This window comes from Canis lupus, chromosome 16, assembly GCF_003254725.2.
Source record: "Canis lupus dingo isolate Sandy chromosome 16, ASM325472v2, whole genome shotgun sequence".
NCBI lineage: Eukaryota > Metazoa > Chordata > Mammalia > Carnivora > Canidae > Canis > Canis lupus.
This window is the reverse complement of record NC_064258.1, coordinates 23,428,813-23,447,845: the sequence shown is the minus strand read 5'-3', so window position 1 is coordinate 23,447,845 and position 19,033 is coordinate 23,428,813. Positions and strand designations below refer to the sequence as shown.

At 42.9% G+C, this 19,033-nt stretch overlaps 1 protein-coding gene across 20 annotated transcripts in view; it reads left to right on the top strand.

The window, feature by feature from the left end:
- Positions 1–19,033, top strand: part of CSGALNACT1 (chondroitin sulfate N-acetylgalactosaminyltransferase 1) — a 327,223-nt gene that overhangs the window by 78,516 nt on the left and 229,674 nt on the right. The window contains exon 1 of one of the 20 annotated variants that reach the window (XM_035700123.2): positions 16,682–16,912. The exons of 18 other annotated variants lie outside the window; for them this stretch is intronic. The gene's annotated coding sequence lies outside the window, so the exon portion shown is untranslated. Of the gene's footprint in view, positions 1–16,681; positions 16,913–19,033 lie in introns of those variants that run through there. One more of the 20 variants, XM_035700131.2, reaches the window with a different exon arrangement.

Below are 19,033 nucleotides of genomic sequence, written 5' to 3'. Positions count from 1 at the left end.
TAGTTTTTTTTTCTGCCTTTCTAAGGAGTACAAACCACTGACTACCGTAAATAATGGGAAAGTGGCATTTTGCCTCTGGCCCTGCGTGTCTTTAGAGGCTGCATTTTCTCTGACACATGAGAAATAGTTGAAGACACTTCAAGAATTAGTCATATTAGTGTGCTAATGATCCAAGGCATACAACATGGAGAGAATAGTATAATTCAATTTATAATTCATGCTAATTAACAGCTATTATGAAAAGAACTTCAGCTTTAACTTCATTTTTTAATAATTGGCACATCTGTGTAGCACCATACATTTGATAATTGTTGTGACATGCACATATGTAACATTTCTTTAGGACAGCATCTCTTTCAGAATCACTGCACTCTTTTTTAAACTAAAATTTCTAATGAGGACAGGGAATGGGACATGAGTGTTTGTTTCCCAAGGTTTTCTAAGTAGGAGAAGCGAGTGGGTTTTAGTGGATGCTTGAATGTTTTGCTGAGGAATTTGTTGTTGGGGATGCCAACTGGACAAAAACTCACTGGTGGTTTTTTGAAGCTTCATTCTGGTAGAGCAAAAGTCACAAATATTGTCACACTGTGCACATTGTGTAGTTCTTAATGAAAGCAGAGGCCCTGAGACCATGAATATATGCCAACTGCAATAATAAACATTTAAATAATCAAGATGACTTTTGAAAGACCTATCTTTGGTGTTTGCATTTTTTTAGGGCACATGCTTCTGTGTTCTGTTTCATGTTGTCCCTGACAGAAATTTCCGTGGGAAATTTCATGTGTGAGAGATAGACATACGGGACCAAGTTGGACATGGAGTCAGAGCAGGGGACAGGTCACTGGCCCTGTCTCCAGTCCCGCAACCATGGTGACTCCAGTCCCTGTTATTTCCCCAGGGTGTTTCCGGGGTTGCTACCTTCCTCAGTGCTCCTGCCCTGGCCCGCTGTCTTCTTTTGTCGTCACTGGGGGTGCGGGGAGGAGCCTGAGTTTCATGTGGCCCATATTTGCACATTTAGGAAATTCCAGAGAGCACATTTGTTTGGGTTTTTGCCATCACTTCCACTTTGGGGACTTCCCTTCTGTGTGTAGCCAGTGTCGGCGCTGGCTGGGCACAGGCGCACCTCCTCGAACAGCCTGGATGCTCCTCCCTGGAGCTTTGCATCCCGAGTGAGGCGTGGGAGGAGGAGAGATGGTTGGATCTGTGTGTGGCAGAGGCACAGCACTCCTGTGGGCCACCTCCGCCCTCCTGAGCATGCCTCCTGTGGGAAAAGTGAGACTAAGCTTTCTTGAGTTTTCTGATTCCTTCCTAACCTGCAGGGTATTGGTTTCATCCCTGTTTGCAAGAGGCTTGGCTGACAAGGAGAGCCCGGGGCAGCCCCTGGGTGGCCGTTTGTTTCCCACTTACCCTGGGGCCCTGTGGTCCTGGCCTCCCTGCAGCTGGGCGGGGTGTGATGCACAGCACCCATGTGTCCCTTCCCCCAGTAGCGAGGTTGGCCTTCTGGAGGAAGGGAGCTCATCTGCTTGCCGTCGCAGTGTGTGGTGAACTAGCGTCCCTGTGCCTTCTCCCTCTGTGGGACACGTCCTGCTTTAGTGAAGTGTCTATGCACTTGATTACTGTGATGTGCATGTGTAGGTACCTCCTGCTACCAAGTACTACAGGGGATCAGATGGCCTCAGTGAGGTTAAGTGATCTGCCCAAGGCAGGTTGTCTGGCCGGTAACTAACAGAAACCGAACTCTCGCCTGAGGCCTCCTGACCCCTGAGCCTCCTATTTCTGGCCATTCAGATACTTCGGGTCAGCCTGGCCATCAGATGTCCTCCAAGGACCAGCTGTGCATCCCAGATTCAGGAGAGCACAGCAGCTGATAATCACAGAGGAGCATTTGAGCAAGAGCGGTGCCCAGCCGGCATGGGGTGCACAGGCAGTCCTGTTTGCAGTTCCCCTGGACCTGTGGCCCACGCTCTGTCTCCCACCTGGGAGGGTCCAGGGCTGGAGGCTGAGCAGCCACCCAGTCACTTCTCTGTGTGCGACAGCAGCAAGCCCTGCGGTGGGGATGGCCAAGGAGCAGGATCCCCGTGAGGGTCCTTCTCCCTGCTTTGAACTCGGCAGTGGCTCGCTCATGTGACAGCATGACAGGCCAGCTCCCAGGACTGTGTGGGTTATTTTGGAACCGCTCCTTTTACAGGGCCACATCACACAGATTTAAGAACTAGTTAATACTCATTAATTAGGACCATTTCTGGATAGCTTTGCTTTTTCCCTTTGTTTTTTTCTCAAGTTGTATGTGCTTATTGCTGACAGTTTAGAAATCACAAATAAAAAGAAGTAAAAAAATTGGAAATAAAACAAAAAAGACATAAAAAACTCTCATGTTCTTGCCCCCCAGAAATAACCATCTTAACATACATTCTTCCAGACCTTCTTTCTGTTAAATTTTTATCACCATGTATTAGGTACTCTGTTCTTAGCATTTTTATACACCTGATCTCTATAGGTTTCCTGACATGTGAGGCCTTATAACCCCCATTTTAGAGAAAAGGGAACTGTAGCCTCTAAGGGGCCTCAGCAGGACCCATAAACGCACATATGCATGCGTACTTAGTGAATACGTGTGGAGCGTCTCCTCCAAAGCGGTCTGCGCTGCAGCGCAGTGGGCCGGCTGGAAAGTGTCAGCGCTAGTGCCGCAGCACAAGGTGCGGACGCACGCGGAGTCAGGTTTTGGGGGGCCCCACAGTTAGGCCGTTTGGGTTTGTCTTTAAGAAGAAGAATATAAGCGGCACTTGGGTGGCTCTGTGGGTTAAGCATCTGCCTTGGGTTCAGGTCATGATCCCAGGGTGCTGGGATCCAGCCCAGAGTCAGCATCCAGCTCCCTGCTTAGTGGGGAACCCGCTTCTCCCTCACCCTCTGCCATCCCTGCTTGTGCGCATGCTCTCTCTCTCTCTCTTTCTGTGTCAAATAAATAAAAATCTTTTATTTTTTATTATTTTTTAAGATTTTATTTATTTATTCATGAGAGACACAGAGAGAGAGAGGCAGAGACACAGGCAGAGGGAGAAGCAGGCTCCATGTAGGAGCCCAACGTGGGACTCGATCCCTGATCTCCAGGATCACACCTGGGCCGATGAGGGCACTAAACCGCTGAGCCACCTAGGCTGCCCCAATAAAAATATTTTAAAAAGAAAGAGTCTAAAATTTTGAATACAGTACTAGATATTTACTTAGCATGAGAAGAGGAATAGCAACAAATCACTGAAGCTTTAGAAAGTCAGCTCCTCTGTGTGACTATCATTTAAAAAAAAAAAAAAAAAAAGAAAATCAGCTCCTTTCGTCCTCCTGAGCTCTTTTGAGGCGTGGTTCAGAAAAGCGTACATGAAAGGCTTCCTCATCGGAGCCTGGTGTTTCCTGCCACCCTGCACACTCCACCCTGTGGGGCCCTGCTGCTTCAGCTTCCGCTGCCTGGGCTTCCCCTGGTGGAACACAGACCATGTGCAAGGGAAGACCCTGGATCGAAGGGCGAGGGGAGGGGAGCTGAATGCCAGGGTGGGCTGGAGTCATCCCAGTGAGTATGAGGCAGGACTCCTGTCCCACTCTAGGAGAATATAAATATTTGCTGGCATTCTCATAATTTTTTATGGTGTCATGATTTGTCGTTTTTAGATCTACAGTTTCATTTGGTGAATATTATGGAGTAGGAGTCTAATAATTTTTTCCTCAGATTTTAACCAGTGGCTTCAATAGCACTTGTTAACTAATTCACCTAACAGCCTTGATTTGAAATGCCATCTTTATGATATATTAAGTTACTGTTTATACTTGGATCTGTGTCTGGATTTTCTATTGTGTTGCAATGATAGGCTTGTTTTTTAATTATTTTAATTTTTTGATAGGCTTGTTTATTGCTGGGCTATTAATCAATCACTGAACTTTAGAATATGTTTTCGTATTTGAGAGAGTGGGGTCTTGCCCTATCCCCTCGATAGCTTTTCCTTTAAAAATTTTTTCTTGTATCTTCTTATCTAGTTGTTACTCTAGGTGATATAGTTAGAACCATTTTGCCATGCTCCAGAAAATAAATTTGTTGGGATTTGATTGGGTTAGTATTAATTTTGATTAATTTCTAAAGATTTGAAATCTACATACCATTAAATTATGTTTTCCAGAATGTGGTATATCTATTTATTCTGTTTTCCCTTTATGTCATTAGTGCCCCTTTTTTTGTCTTTTCGGCAAGTTTTTAATGTTCAGGTCTACGTAGTTAATTTTTGTTATGAAAGGGATATTATATCCATCTCCCATAACTTTTCTAACTGGCCATTTTTGGTATATAGAAAGACTTTTCAGAAAGAAACGTGGCCCCTTACCAAACTTAGTAATTTTAATAATTTTTGCATTGTCAGGTCTTTTGATCTTGTTTCCACTTTTTGAAAACCATATTTGGAGTGGTGTCTGATGCATCAAATGCTGTCATGACTGGCCCTTCGGCTGTGGAAGGGATTCAGGGCATGGTGACCTGATAAGGCAGGATTACTATGATAATAATTGCGATTGAGCAAATTAGGGAAAAGGTTAGGACACACAGAACTTGTAGAATTTATTATAAATCGTTGAAAGTCTGACAATGTGCAAGTCACATAGCACAGATTCAGCTACAGTGCACATCAAATCACATATCCTGATCAGACATTTAACTCGACGGTGGCCCTGTGAGAGTACACACCCTGTCTGTGCTATCTGATAATGGCAAATCAGTTTCCCCAGGATTGTTCAAAGGGATCTGTGTTCAGGGTAACTTGTTTTACCTGCTCCTCAATGTATAAAGGACACCAAACTGAATACCCATAGATAAACACAGCTAATAGGAATTTCCTAAAGTTTGGGCATTTGCTGATGGTGATGTGCTGTTGGATTTGTGGGGGGCCCTGGCTGCAGCACCCTGCTTCTCAAGGCAGAATGGGACTATGTTATTCCTCATCTGTGTTTACTGGAGAGACTGCTTAGAACCAGACCTCAAACGTGGGCAGACAGGCTCATTCCAGGCTGTGCCATGGCGTGGCTCGGGAGGTGAGTAACCGGAGACTTGTATCGATGACTTACCTGTGGTTTAGACCGATTTTACTTGAACCTTGTTTCACATTGAAGCAACATAATTTGTGGGCTTCTACCCTAGGGTGTGTCAATGACTGTTCTACTTTGAGAGAACCAGAAGGGGAAAGACCACAAGTCCCAGGGGTGGTGATGACACGGGTCATCTTTGTGATCTCGTGTGTGTGGGTGTGTGGCAGAGGGAAGTACACCCATGGGAGTGAAATTTAGGGAACCTGTTTGGGGAATGCTGGGAACCATTTTACTTCTAATTCAGAAGAGCCCCTAGGAAGGGAAATAATTTAGTTTGCCATATCATTAGCAGACATTCTGATTAGACCTTCATGGCACATTGCCTGGTGGCTGGAAGCAGGGGCAGGAGGGACAGCCCCACCCCTAACACTTGTCAGGCCTAGGGCAGGAGTGTCCCTGGAGGCTCATGTACCATGTGTCCAAATAAATATTTCAAAGTTACATGTCTATCTATAAATCAGGTTCTGTCCTCCTCTCTTGATAAATATACCTTCACAAGAACCTGGACAGCCAGAGTCATTGGTTGCTCATTGGTGTTGTGGTTTCTGTTCTTCTTGTCATCTTTGTCACTGTCACCAGGGATTTCCTGTCACTGCTGGGAGGTGTTTCCTATCTATTCCTTAATGGTGCTTTCTGGCACCTCCTCCTTAGTTTGAAGATATTGCCTATTCAGCAAGAGGTATTTCATATTCTGAAGAGTCCTCCTTCATGAGTAAGAGGTACAGAATTTCTTTCTTTTTATGTGTTTAAGACTTTGGATTTGTTCCATTCCGGGAACTCCTTTCGATTCCTTTCTGCTGTCTCTAAGTTCTTTCAGTTATGGCTTTTCTCTTGACTTCTGTGCACTATTTGTCCGGATTTTCTTTTCTTTTCTCTTCTCTTCTTTTCTTTTTTTTTTTTTTTTAAAGATTTTATTTTTTTATTCATGAGAGACACAAAGAGAGAGGCAGAGACACAGGCAGAGGGAGAAGCAGGCTCCATGCGGGGAGCCCAATGTGGGACTCCATCCCAGGTCTCCAGGATCAGGCCCTGGGCTGAAGGTGGCGCTAAACTGCTGAGCCATCAGGGCTACCCTGGACTTTCTTTTCTTAATAAGCTAGTAGGGATATTCCTTAAGCCTATTTACCTTTTCACTTGGGTGCCTGATTTGTGTTTATGTCAAACACCATCAGTAACTGCTCAGCTATGAGGACAAAAATGAGACGAAACTTTCTAAAGTGGAGCGATCTTTCTTTGTGGCTTCTCCCAATAATTCTTATGTTCTGCCATTTGTTATTTGATGGGTGTGGAGCTTCCCTCCCCCTCTCCTGACTTTTGTCTGCTTGCTAGATTTCAGTCTTCTACACTAATTCCCACCATCTGATCTGATGTGGTATATTTGTCACAAAGCAAACATCCAGAGACCTCTTTCCACTTCCTATCCAGCCCTTTGCCCCCAGTGCTGGGGGCTCAGGCTTAATTAACGTCTAACATTTGGATTAGTTCCTGAGGGAATGGATTGGTTACAATGTGGCTGACTAGCATTTAGTAGGATATAATGTTTTTTGGACAATTTGAAAATTCCAGTTGTGACCTTTAACCTTGTCTACAAAGGAATCCTATAGCCTTGCTGAATGTGCACTTCTCCCCTGTCTAGATACTCACTTTTCAAAATGACTTTTCCACACCCTTTCTTTTCTCCTTAAACCTCCTGCATCTCCTTACCCTTCCTTAATATTGGCTGGTGACCTTGCTTCTTATTTGACTGATAAAGTAAAAACACTTTGAAGACAGTATCACCTTTTGGTGCTGAAACTACACGCCCACCACATCAGTGCTTACATACTCTTAATTTCCCTCCTGTTTACATCTCCATACTGTTGTCTGTACCTACCCAAGACCTGCCTGCCTCGTGGACTGCATTATGTCCCTTTCCACTTACTCAAGGACTCTGAAGTTAATCTATGCTCCCTGCATCCTTAATTTTCCCTCTCTCCTTGATTAGCCCTATCAGCCTACAGAGATCTCTTTCATCTTAAAAAATGCACTGTGGAACCCACTCCTGGTTTTCAATTCTATCCCATTTGGTTCCTTTTTTTATAGTTTCTGTCTCTCTGCTGGGAACACCCAGCTCTCCACTGATTTGAAGATAGTTTTCCTCATGGAATAGCACTATATCAGCTACTGTAAAGTCTTTACTTGATATTTCTAACATCTGGGTCATGTGGGGGTCAGCATCTATTGATTGTTTATTCCCTTGAGCATTGGTCACATTTCCCTGGCTCTTTGTGCATTGAGTCACTTTGCATTGTCCTGAACACTGTGAATGTTATGTTGTATAAACCCTGGGTCCTTTTGTAATCTTGGAGGAGTTTATCTATATATTTTTTTAAGCAGGCAGTCAAGATGATTAGGTTCAGGCCACTAATCCTACGTCACCCTCTTTGAGTACTAGTTCCCATGTGGTTCAGTTTTCCAAAGCTTCTGTGCTCTGTTTTGGGTCTTCCCTGCACCCCTATGCAACTCAGGGGTGACTCTGAGACTGGAGTGGGCTCACGCAGAACTGGGGGATCCCCTTCTTTAGTTGTCTCCTCTCTGTAGTTCCACTCACACTTCTTGGCACATAGGAGCCAGACAGATGGGGTTTCTGTTTGAGATTTGTATGATTGTGGACCTCTATGACTGGAGCCCATCCTCTGAGCAAGGCCTCAAGAGAAAAGAAGAGAGACCGAGAAAGAGGGTTGGGGGAGAAGGTGAGGGGAAAGGTGAGGTTGGGGATTGTAATTCTTTTGTGTATATACTGAGAAGCAGAATTGCTGGGTCAGATGGTAATTCTATTTTTAATTTTTTGAGGAGGTGACATACTGTTTTCCATAGCTGAAAACATTTTACATTCCTGTCAACAGTGTACCAGGGCTCCAATTTCTCCGCATCCTCACCAACACTTTCCATTTTTTGTTTTATTTTTGTTTTTTGATAGTGGCCATCCTAATGGGTGTGACATGGTACCTCGTTGTAGTTTTGGTTTGCATTTCCCTAATGATCATTGACTTTGATACAGTCAAGACACAGCCCAAAATAGTTCATGGTGCCCTCATGGAGGGACACTCCATTCCCGTCCTTCTTCCTCTTCCTTTGGTGACTACTAATCTGCTCTCCATTTTTGTAATTTTATCATTTTAAGAATGTGATAGAAATGAGATGAAACTGTATGCAACCTATTGGGGTTGGTGTTTTTTACTTGGCATCATTCCTTGGAGGTTCACTCACATGGATAGCTTGCTCAGCACCTCCTCATAGTACCATAGTGGTGTTGAGCATCTTTTCAATTCCATTTTCCATTTGTACATCTTTGGAGAAATATCTATTCAGATCCTTTGCCCATTTTTGAATTGGTTTGGCTTTTTTGTTGTTGAGTTTTAGATGTTTTCTGGATACATTCTGGATATTCTTTATCAGATATATAATTTGAAAATCTTTTCTCCAATTTTGTGGTTTGCCTTTTAACTCTATATTATCTTTTGATGCACAAAATTTTAAAATTTTCATGAAGTCCAGTTTGACATTTTTTCTTTTTTTTGCTTGTGCCTTTGGTGTCATATTCATGAAATCGTTGCCAAATCCAATGTTATAAAGCATTTGCTTTATGTTTTCTTCTAAGGGTTTTATAGTTTTAGGTCTTGGATCCATTTTTGTACTAATTTTTGTATAGGGTGAAAGGTAAGGGTCCACCTTTATTCTTTTGCATGTGGCTATCCAGTTTTCCCTACATAATTTGTTGAAAAGACAATCATTTCCCCCATTGAATTAGTGTTGGCACTCTTGTCGAAATTCATTCTATTCCTTTGTTCTGTATGTCTGTCTTTATGCTAGTATGTTTCCATTAATAAAGCCACAGTCTGCCTGCTTTTTTTCCTTTTCATAGTTCTGGGTACCTGCTTTTTGTATTTTGTCCAGAGTTTCTGGTTGTGATCAGAGGAAGGGTGACTATTGTGGGCATTCACCCCTATGACAATGCCATGATTTTAAATGCTGTATTTGCAACATCAAGGTAAACCTCGTGCCTGAAAGTCTTGCCTGAACTGTACTTCTTCTGGATATCAAACAGGCATCTCAACCTCATGAGTCTAAGGCTGAATTCTCCATCTTCCCACCTACCTCTCTTCCCACAGCCTTCCCCACTCCAACAATGACTACAGCCTTCAGTTGCTCAGGCCAGATACCTGGAGATGTCCATGGCCCCTCTCCATTGCTCGTACCGCACATCCAAGTCTTTGCTAATCTTGACAGCATTGTTCAAAGTATAGCTAAAATCAGACAGCTTCTTACCATTTCCATGTTGTCATCATTGCTCACCTATAGAACTGTAGGAATCTCATAACTGCTCTCTTTGCTTCCATACTTTAGCCCCAGGCTGTTCTTCACCCTAGTGAGTCAGAGGGTATGTTAAGCTTTTGCTCAGCCCCCTCACCCCTATAGATGACTATCTCACTGTGCATAAAAGCTCAAGTCCTTCCAGTGACTTAAGGTACTAGGTAACCTCTAACCATCCTTCATTCCTGCTTTTTCCCATTGCTCTCCTTACTCATCTGGCTTCAGTTACACAGCTTATAGCTGTTCTTCAACCCTTTTACTATACTCCCACATCAGGGCCTTTGTACTTGCTATTCCTCACCTGGAATGCTTCTCTCTCCCAATATCTGCAGGGCTCTCTGGTTCACTCACCTTTTAATCTCTGTTCAGCTATCACTTCCTCAGAGAGCCTTGCCCCCATGACTCTCTGTCCCCTCTTAGCCTGCATTAGCCATAGCACTCATCAAACCTGACATGTTAGCATAAGCTCTTTGATGACAAGTCCTTTGTATTTATTTTTCCAGTATTGTATCTGAGATGCCTAGGACAGTGCCTAGCACACAATAGGCACTCAATAAATATTTATTGAATGAACAAATTAAAAGGTAAACGATATAATTAAAGTATTTCTTCACAAAAAGGAATTCAGTACAGTTGTCCTCCAATATTTTTTCAAATGTTCTGCATTAAAAGAAGGATGAAGAATTGTTATGATATGTTTGAAGATATTGGCATCCACAAGCCCACATTTGGAGTACAGAATATTAGTGCCTTGGTAGAAACAGCTGAATTAATTTCTAACTCTTACCTACTTGGATTCAGTTCTTGGTCCTCACTGGGCTATTTTATTCTAAGGATAGCTATTGTAATCAAAGATGGAAATATATGGGGCAGCCTGGGTGGCTCAGTGGTTTAGCGCCGCCTTCAGCCTGGGGCGTGATCATGGAGACCCGGAATCGAGTCCCACATCAGGCTTCCTGCATAGAACCTGCTTTTCCCTCTGCCTGTGTCTCTACCTCTCTGTCTCTGTCTCTGTCTCTCTCTGTGTGTGGGTCTCTCATGAATAAATAAATAAAATCTTAAAAAAAAGATGGAAATATTGAGCTTTCATTCTAGTATCACATAGTGCATCTTAAAGACCAACAAGGTGGAACACAACAGTGTGGAAACCAGCACGGCCAACATTGTATGTAGCCACTTTAGCTGCATTATCTCTGCAATCTTGTTCTGCTGTGAACAGGTCCATGATCATGAATGACAGAGTGAAGAGTTATTATGCAGATGTTTAGCCCTGGATGTGAGCAAACTTTAAAGTCATCTTCTGTGGCTAGAATCCTTATCTCCTCTACTTTCAGCACCTCCGAGGCACAGGCAGGTTGGTTGTGAAGATGCAGTAGTTATGTAGCTCAGATATTGAACCTAGAAAGCCAGTGAACACTCAAAAATTCGTATCATTTTTGTTCTTTGCATCAGAGTCCATTTTTTAGTGCAGTGGCCTTGTGGGTTCAAAGAGAGGACAGTTGTCACCGTAAGGTGTGTTCTCACTGCTGGTGAGTATGAGGACATCTGCCTCTTGTTTTTTCTAAGGCTACATTATAAATTAGGACGTGTTTTGAGATGGCTTTCTGGATTTACTTCTGACTTCTGAAAGTGGGTGTTAGGAAGGAGGATTTTGAGGATGTAATTCTAACAGTCATGTAGTGCTTACAACTCAGAGTTTTCCATTGCCTTAACAATGGAGCTATTATTGCTCAGTAGATGGTCCCATAATGAACCAGCTTGGGTGGTAAATAACTGATGTGTCCTGTTCTGTTTTTGCTTTTTCAAGTGCAGTATTTTCTTGTTTGTCAAATTTTATGTATATTGTTTTAAGGCTTTTTTCCTCCTTCTGTATGTGATAGTATAAGTGCTTTGTTTTGATGGGAGTTGCTGCTTTAATGCTATGGTTGGAATTTAGGGTGAATACTGGCTTATGATCTATTAAAAGATATACTTCTCACTTCTGTTTCAAGGGTAAGCTGTTACATAATTGTCATCTTTAACTAGAAGGAGGGAAAATAATGGAAATGTGTTCTGCAGTCTCTGTATGCTATTTAGCATTTAATTTGGGTATTTAATCATATTCTCTAGTTGTCCAGGGCATATGGCAGTTTCCAGCATCTTAAAGGCATGAAGGGAAATACTTTGCAGCCCTGTTAGGAGGTTGCTGAATATGTCTGAGAAATGACTCATTCCTTTTGGTGAAGAGAGCTTTAGTGGGAGGAAGAATTTCTAGCATCTTTTTGGCTGTATGAAAGCCTGAGTGTTTTTACAGTACTCATTCATTTTTTTGTTCATTTATTAATCCAGTGGATATTTATTGCATGTTCTGCTCTATACCAGTCACTGTGCTAGGTAGGTGTCTAGGGAAGAGTCCCTCTCTGATGAACAGAATAGCTGATAGTGGAGGGATGGGGAAGCTAGAGCACTTCTGTGAATCTGATGAAAAGATTGTCAGGTGTGGGTGGCAGGAACCTTGCCAGAAACGGAGGGAGGAGTCTGAGCACATGGCTTCCAAGATATTTCTGCTCTGTGCAATTAAAGTATACCACGAGCCTTAACACTGTTTGTGCTCTATTCTATGTAATTCCATTTCTTTACATTTCTCTTGACGAAATAGAAGTGTTATTTATAATTTAAAAAAAAAAGAGGAAGAAAATCTAATTGCCCCATAGTGCAGACTGATGAAATTAATTATGGTGCATTCATGAGATGGAGTTTTCTGCAGTCATTAAAACTCATATTGCAAAAGAATGTTTAATGGCATGGGGAAATACCATTTAATAAGTGGAGAGAAAAGCCTGTAAACAGTACAATCTCAATTTGGTACTGCTGTGTCCTCAATCTGGCCCACCTGGGTTGCGATGTTGAAATTGCGGCCACCCTGCCCCCACGTGCACTCACCTTGCCCTTGCCCTGCTATTCCCCTTTCCTTACACTTGCTAACATACTCTATAGTTTACTTGTGCCTCTTATTGCTGTTGTTTTACTGTCCTGCTAGAATATAAGTTGTAGGGCTGCAGGAATTCTTTTTTCTATTTTGTTCACTGATGTGTCCAAATAAGCCTAGCCCAGTGTCTGGCATGTGATAGACCCTAAAAAACAAATAAACAAACAAACAAAACAAACAAAAAAACTATTGAATAAATGTTGAAGGAAATGTGGAAGAGTTATGATGGCTATTCCTTTTTTTCTTTTCTTTTCTCAATTTTTCCTATTTTAATAGGAATTAATTCCTATTAATCCTAATAAACATGGATTCCCTCTATAGTAGGAGGGGGGGAAAGTTTAAAAAAAACAGACAGAGTGGAGTCTGAATTCCTCATGCAGACCTTGCTCGTTGACCTAGGGCAGAGGGCTGAACGGCTGATGGAACAGGGCAGAATCAGGCCTCTGGTTGTATGTAGAGAACACAATCCATATGAAACGTTAAAGTGCTTGTGGGCTCCGGGGTGGTTTTGTGCTGGATTTGGAACCTTCCCCAGTCTCCGCCTACGCTGGTAGCGGCCTCCTTCATGCCTTGCTCCTTTCTCCTTCCTGGTCTGTATCTTCCCCGGGTCACGGTTTTCTTCAGATGCCTGCTGTCTTTTTATGGCCTTCTGTGACGACTGTGGCCTTAGTCCGCTGCATCCCCATGGCGCTGACAGAGTGTGCCAAGCCTGGTGCTCAGGGAGGCCAGCCTGACAGGCCTCGCCCGCTTTCTTTCGCAGCTCCGGCCTGTGGAGGAGCCGTGTTCACCATGGACGGTCACCAGCCAGGCCAGAGCCGCCGCTGCTGGGAGCCAGGTGGAATCTATTTTAAGACAAGAACCATAGAAATACTTTAAACACACATATGCTCCCCTCGTCTCATGTGCTATCTTTTTTCTGCAAGTAAATGACAAGCTTCTTGAGAAAAAGGCTTCTATTTTCTACTTCTCTTCCCTAGCGTATAAACAGTTCTGGTCTCCAACCTGACGTCACAGACTTCCAAGCTGGCTGGTCCTGGGTGTCCCATATATAAAATAAATGTTTGTGACCCTTCGGAGATGGCACGAGAGTGATATAGGGGCAGTGATTCGAGCACTGTCGAGGGCATAACATATGTGTGCACATATATATTTAATGAGATTTTGTTATTAATAATTGAAAAGCTAGGGATGCTTGGGTGGCTCAGCGGTTGAACATCTGCCTTCGGCTCAGGTCATGATCCCGGGATCCCAGGATCGAGTCCCACATCAGGCTCCCCGCGTGGAGCCTGCTTCTCCCTCTCCCTCCGCCTGCCGCTTCTCCTGCTTGTGCTCTCTCTCTGTTTCTGTCAAATAAATAAATAAAATCTTTAAAAAATATTAAAAAATATTGAGGGGGAAGAATCCAAACCACAACCACTGGAAACCCATAAATTATTTTTCATACTATTTCAAAAGTTTAGCAAAGGACATATTCCTAACTCTGTGTGATTTATAGCATTTTCTTACTTGATAAACAGTTTAGAAATATACAGCTAGGAATCTGTGGGTTTGAGTTATTCACAAAGTATTTGATTAATTACTTAAGAATTCTTTTTTTTAACTGAGGGTTGCTAGAGAGGTGGTGTGGGGGGATGGGGTAACCGGGTGATGGGCATGAAGGAAGGCACCGGATGTGATGAGCACTGGGTGTTACATGCAACTGATGAATCACTAAATTCTACCTCTGAAACTAATAAAAAAAAAAAAGAATTCTTTTTTTCCTATTTCTTAAAAAAGATTCAACTTGTTACTTTTTTAGTTTTTAAATTTTAAAATATATTCAGAGAGGAAGCAAGTTGACTCAAATGTAGAATGTTTGTCAATTTTTGTAAAAGTTGTATATGGGGGGGATCCCTGGGTGGCTTAGCGGTTTATCGCCTGTCTTCGGCCCAGGGCATGATCCTGGAGTCCTGGGATCAAGTCCCACAACCGGGCTCCCTGCATGGAGCCTGCTTCTCTCTCTGCCTGTGTCTCTGCCTCTCTCTCTCTCGGTGTCTCTCATGCATAAATAAATAAAATCTTTAAAAAGAAGTGTGTGTGTGTGTGTGTGTGTGTGTGTGTGTGTATCTGAGCTGAGGCTCTGTGCATGGGGAAACAGGCATTGGTCCTCAAACTGTATCATTGAGGTGGCTTGATGTAGGGGGGAGAGATGGAATGAATGGAAGAAGAAATGAAGTCTTTTCTCACTTGACATACCTTTAAAACAAATGGTGACATTACTTATGATTTTTGCCTTTCCTTGTTTTGCTTTTTTGAATAAAAAACAAAAAAATTGTCAATACTCTCTCATTGTGTAGATTACTATGCCATACCTTTCAGAGCTAGATTTTCCCCTCCCATTGGACATTAAAGGATGCTCAGGTTTTTACTTTCTTAATGCATTTCTAGGTTCTTCTAATATTTGAATTTTTGCAGTTCCTTCCTTTCAACTTTAATATCTTCATTTTCATAGAAGCTATCATCTGTACTCTAATTATATTGCCTTCTAAAATATTTAGTTGAAGGAAATTCCATGATCATTTATGGAGTTTAATGCTTTTTTCATTTGTTTTATCAAATTTTTGAATTCTTACCAATATTTAATACTCTTACAAAGCAAATATGTGTATAGTATAGTTTCACATTCCATTCTCTGTTGCGTAACTTCATGGCCTATGATTTTCACATTCTCCCTCACAGAGTGGTGAAGGGTCTTCTCAGCTTTTTGAAGTGTGCCTCATTCGAGGGAGAGGTGCTATGTTTTCAGTCACAGATACCTTTTCCTTAATGTCGTCATGTGGTCATGTTGGATTTAGGTTCTTGACCTATCTTTATTCCAGTCCTGCTTTGTTCCAAGGGAGTGTGACAGTACAACTGTTTTTCTGACCATTATGTGAAGTAGCACTCAAATAATTTCACATTTAGATAACAGGGTAGAATACAAATCATGTCTTTTGGGGAGAAAATGCTGAAATACGTAACTTGGGTGAAATAGCTAACAAGAATAGAAGGAAAAGTGATGGGTTCTCTTCACAGGGCCTGCGTTTGTCTGGGTCTCCATTCCCTAGTTGTAAAGTGAGGGCCACAGATTGGAATGCTTTCATTCCTCGGCTACATTCATGCTCTGACTGCAAAGGGCCAGTAACTTGGGCTGTGGAGCTGTGGGAAGAACACTGATGGAATATCCTCTTCCTCCTTTTCCAGCATGTTGACCTGGGTTCCGTTAGCTTTAGGAGAGCATAGAACACCCTCCTCCTCCTTAACGTTTCACACAAATCAAGGGAAGTATCAGGAAGGTGGCCCAGAGTCAAGCTGCTAGACAAACAATTGAAAGTGACTCCAGTAGTTAAAATAACCCACATCTGGACTGCTGTGTGAAAGCTGTCATGAATAGAGTTTGAGAAGAGAAGGAAACTGACTAGAAAAAGTGGAAGCTGCAGATAAAAAGTCTGGAAAAAGCATCCAGAATGTGGGTAGGTGAACACTAGCCCTCGACCTCATCCTGGGAGGTGCAACCAGGAGGTTACCTCTTGGAAGTTGAAATGTCAAGTTTAAAAGAATAGAGTGCATGCTCTCTTGCCTTGGAGATAATACATTTCTAGGTATCCATTATCCCAAATATACCCCACACCCTTATGTAATGTGTTAAGTACAGGGGACATGCATGGTCTTTGTCCTTTTACAGGGGAGAGCATCATGCCTAATTAAGCTGCAAGTCTACTTTGGTTCTGACGACAGGACCAAATTCTGTGTTAGGTGGACTGTGGTTCTGACCTGGGGTTGCATGTCGACCAAGACGGTGGTGAGGGCCATGGGATCTCAGGCTGGATGTTTGAAAGAGGCGTGGTGAGTTATCACTGTGCAGGGAGATTTCAACACAGGCTGTGAATAAGAGCTTTTATGTTCCATTAAAAGTCCACTCATAGCCCGAGTACCTTTGAGATACTTGCCTTTTCTTGATTTTTCCTTCTGAGTTCTGGCTCCTACCTATTATCTTAGGAGGCTAGCTGGAAGTAAATAGACATTTTGTGGCTATTTAAAACACTATGTTAAATGCCTAAAGGAGCCACAGGTTATTTAACACAATTCAGTAGTGAGCACTTCTACAAACAAATTTGTCTTTTATTTTGAAGAGGAGTAAAAATGCAATTCTTTATTCAGCAACCCTGTAAAACCAGTAATGGCTTCATTTCACTCCTAGGTTTACAGCTTTGAAAAATGTTTTCAGCATAAAATGTGAATCTGAGGACATTTGGGGAAAGGATATCCATCCCAAGAGGTAATGGGAACAAGCTGCTCTATTTCTCAGGGCCTGGCTGGAGCCATGGCATGGGTCCCTCTAAGGACATAGAAGAGTGTCTCAGCCATCGCTGTGTCCTCTCCAGCTGGGAGTCCCTCTGCTGGATATCAGAAAAGTCTTTGCTGTGAGAAGAGTGCTATTCTTAATCTTGTATAGTAAGTGACATTTATCTATTGTTTTAAAAATGCCAGTGTCTGCCCAAAGCCAGATCTGAAGGCAATTTGGGGGTCGTGTCAAACTAAGAGGACAGAATTGTAGTTGTGGGGAGGAGGAGGGCTGGGTCATATCCTTGGCTCTTTTCTGTTCTCATACTTAAGATTCCATCTTGATGAATTGAAATTTTTACGCAATAGAAATGTAGTATCACGTTTTGTTGAAGTTGTTTCGGGTCATATATCTGTGTCTTTCAGTATCACATATGCACTTTCTCCTAGTGCCCCTCCCCTCTCCGATTGGTAATCATTCTTCATAACGTCGTCCAAGGTTTGAGCTGTTGAAGCTTACAGGGAGGTTGCCATCCCTGACCACACATGCCTGGCATGTCAATAAGGCTGTCCTTGTAGCCTCAGGATTGTCTGTTTCCAGCTCCCGAGTGCATGAATGCCGTGCAGTTTGGAAGGGAGCCCGTTGTCAGAACCCACCATCCTAGGGGGAAAGGCACATTCCGTGTGAAGTCACTGGTTGTTTTAAACTGTGGATTTTCCCTGGAAATATTTCATTCCAGTAAGTGATTCCCACTATGTTTTGCATTTAGATGTTCTGGGGCTGGGGGAGAGGTTTAAAAGAAAAATAGGGCAACCCTGTGAGGACCCCTCTCACTTCTGAGAGCTTTCTCTGTATCTTGGTTTAATAAACTTCTATTGCTTTGCTCACAAAAAATAAAAAGAAAGAAAAGAAAAGAAAAGAAAAAAAGAAAGAAAGAAAAAAGAAAAATAATGATCCGAAGAAAACATAGGGTTTTCGTAGTATTTAGCTGTAAACGATGGTAGGAGATTAAAAAAAAAAACAACAAATAGAAGTGCAGGCCTGACCCTAAACCATGGAAGATGGACAAATCCATCTTCAGGACTGTGGTTGTCTTTCAATATGTTGATGTCGTTCCAGGGAAATGTTTTCCCAGCTGTTTGGGAGATTGGTGGCATTGCCAAGGCAGAGTGACCACAATGGATGAGATACATAATAGATACACAGAGAGAGCGCATCCTACACTGTGTCCTATTCCAGGCATGTGTTGCACTAAGTCACCCTCCCCTTTTGTCCTTACAGATGCGTTTGACTCTTGAGGCAGCCCGGGCCTGGGTTTCTGCCTTCAGGGGCGTCTGTGGGTGGAGAGCTGGAGGCAGAGTGGCTGAAGGCTCCGGGAGGCTGGGTGTGGGAGAGGGTGGCCGCTCTGTTAATGCCACCTCAGATGGTCCTGCCTTCTCCCCATGACTCACGGTGGCTGGCAGTGACAGAGCCAAATGAGAGTATTAACCAGTGTTGGCCACTGTGACCAAAGGAGTGAAAAAGAACAAATATCATCTCCTTCTGATGTTTACTGCAGATGCCTCAGCATCCAGCTAGCAGAGTATTTTCTGTGTGTAGGCCCGCTGCTATGTTTCTCCTCAGGACTTAAAGATTTCCTATCAGGAAAGAGGAAATGATAGAATAATAGAGGCTTTCCCATGAAGAGGAAATGCTGTTTACAAGTAATGCACAGTTGTTAACTGTTCCGATTGCATACAATTATTGGATGATGCAAACCTTGTTAACTAAAACATCACCTTACTATTTAACTTTGATTTTTTTAAATTAATGACAGTGTTGGGCAGCCCAGGTGGCTCAGCGGGTTAGTGCCGCCTTCCGCCCAGGGTGTGATCCTGGAGACCTGGGATCAAGGCCCACATCGGGCTCCCTGCATGGAGCCTGCTTCTCCCTCTGCCTGTGTCTCTGCCTCTTTCTCTGTGTCTCTCATGAATAAATAAATAAAATCGTTAAAAAAATTAATGACAGTGTTGGGAACATAAGTTTATGCTGCAGTTGTTTTACTTACTGAATTTCAATAAAGAGCAGGAGTGGGGCACCTGGGTGGCTCAGTGGTTGAGTGTCTGCCTTTGGTTCAGGATATGATCCTGGAGTCCTAGGATCGAGTACCGTGTTGGGCTACCTGCGAGGAGCCTGCTTCTCTCTCTACCTATGTCTCTGCCTTTCTCTTTCTCTCTGTGTGTGTGTCTCTCATGAATAAATAAATAAAATCTTTTTTAAAAAAGAAAAGCAGGAGCTGGTGGAAATTCAGA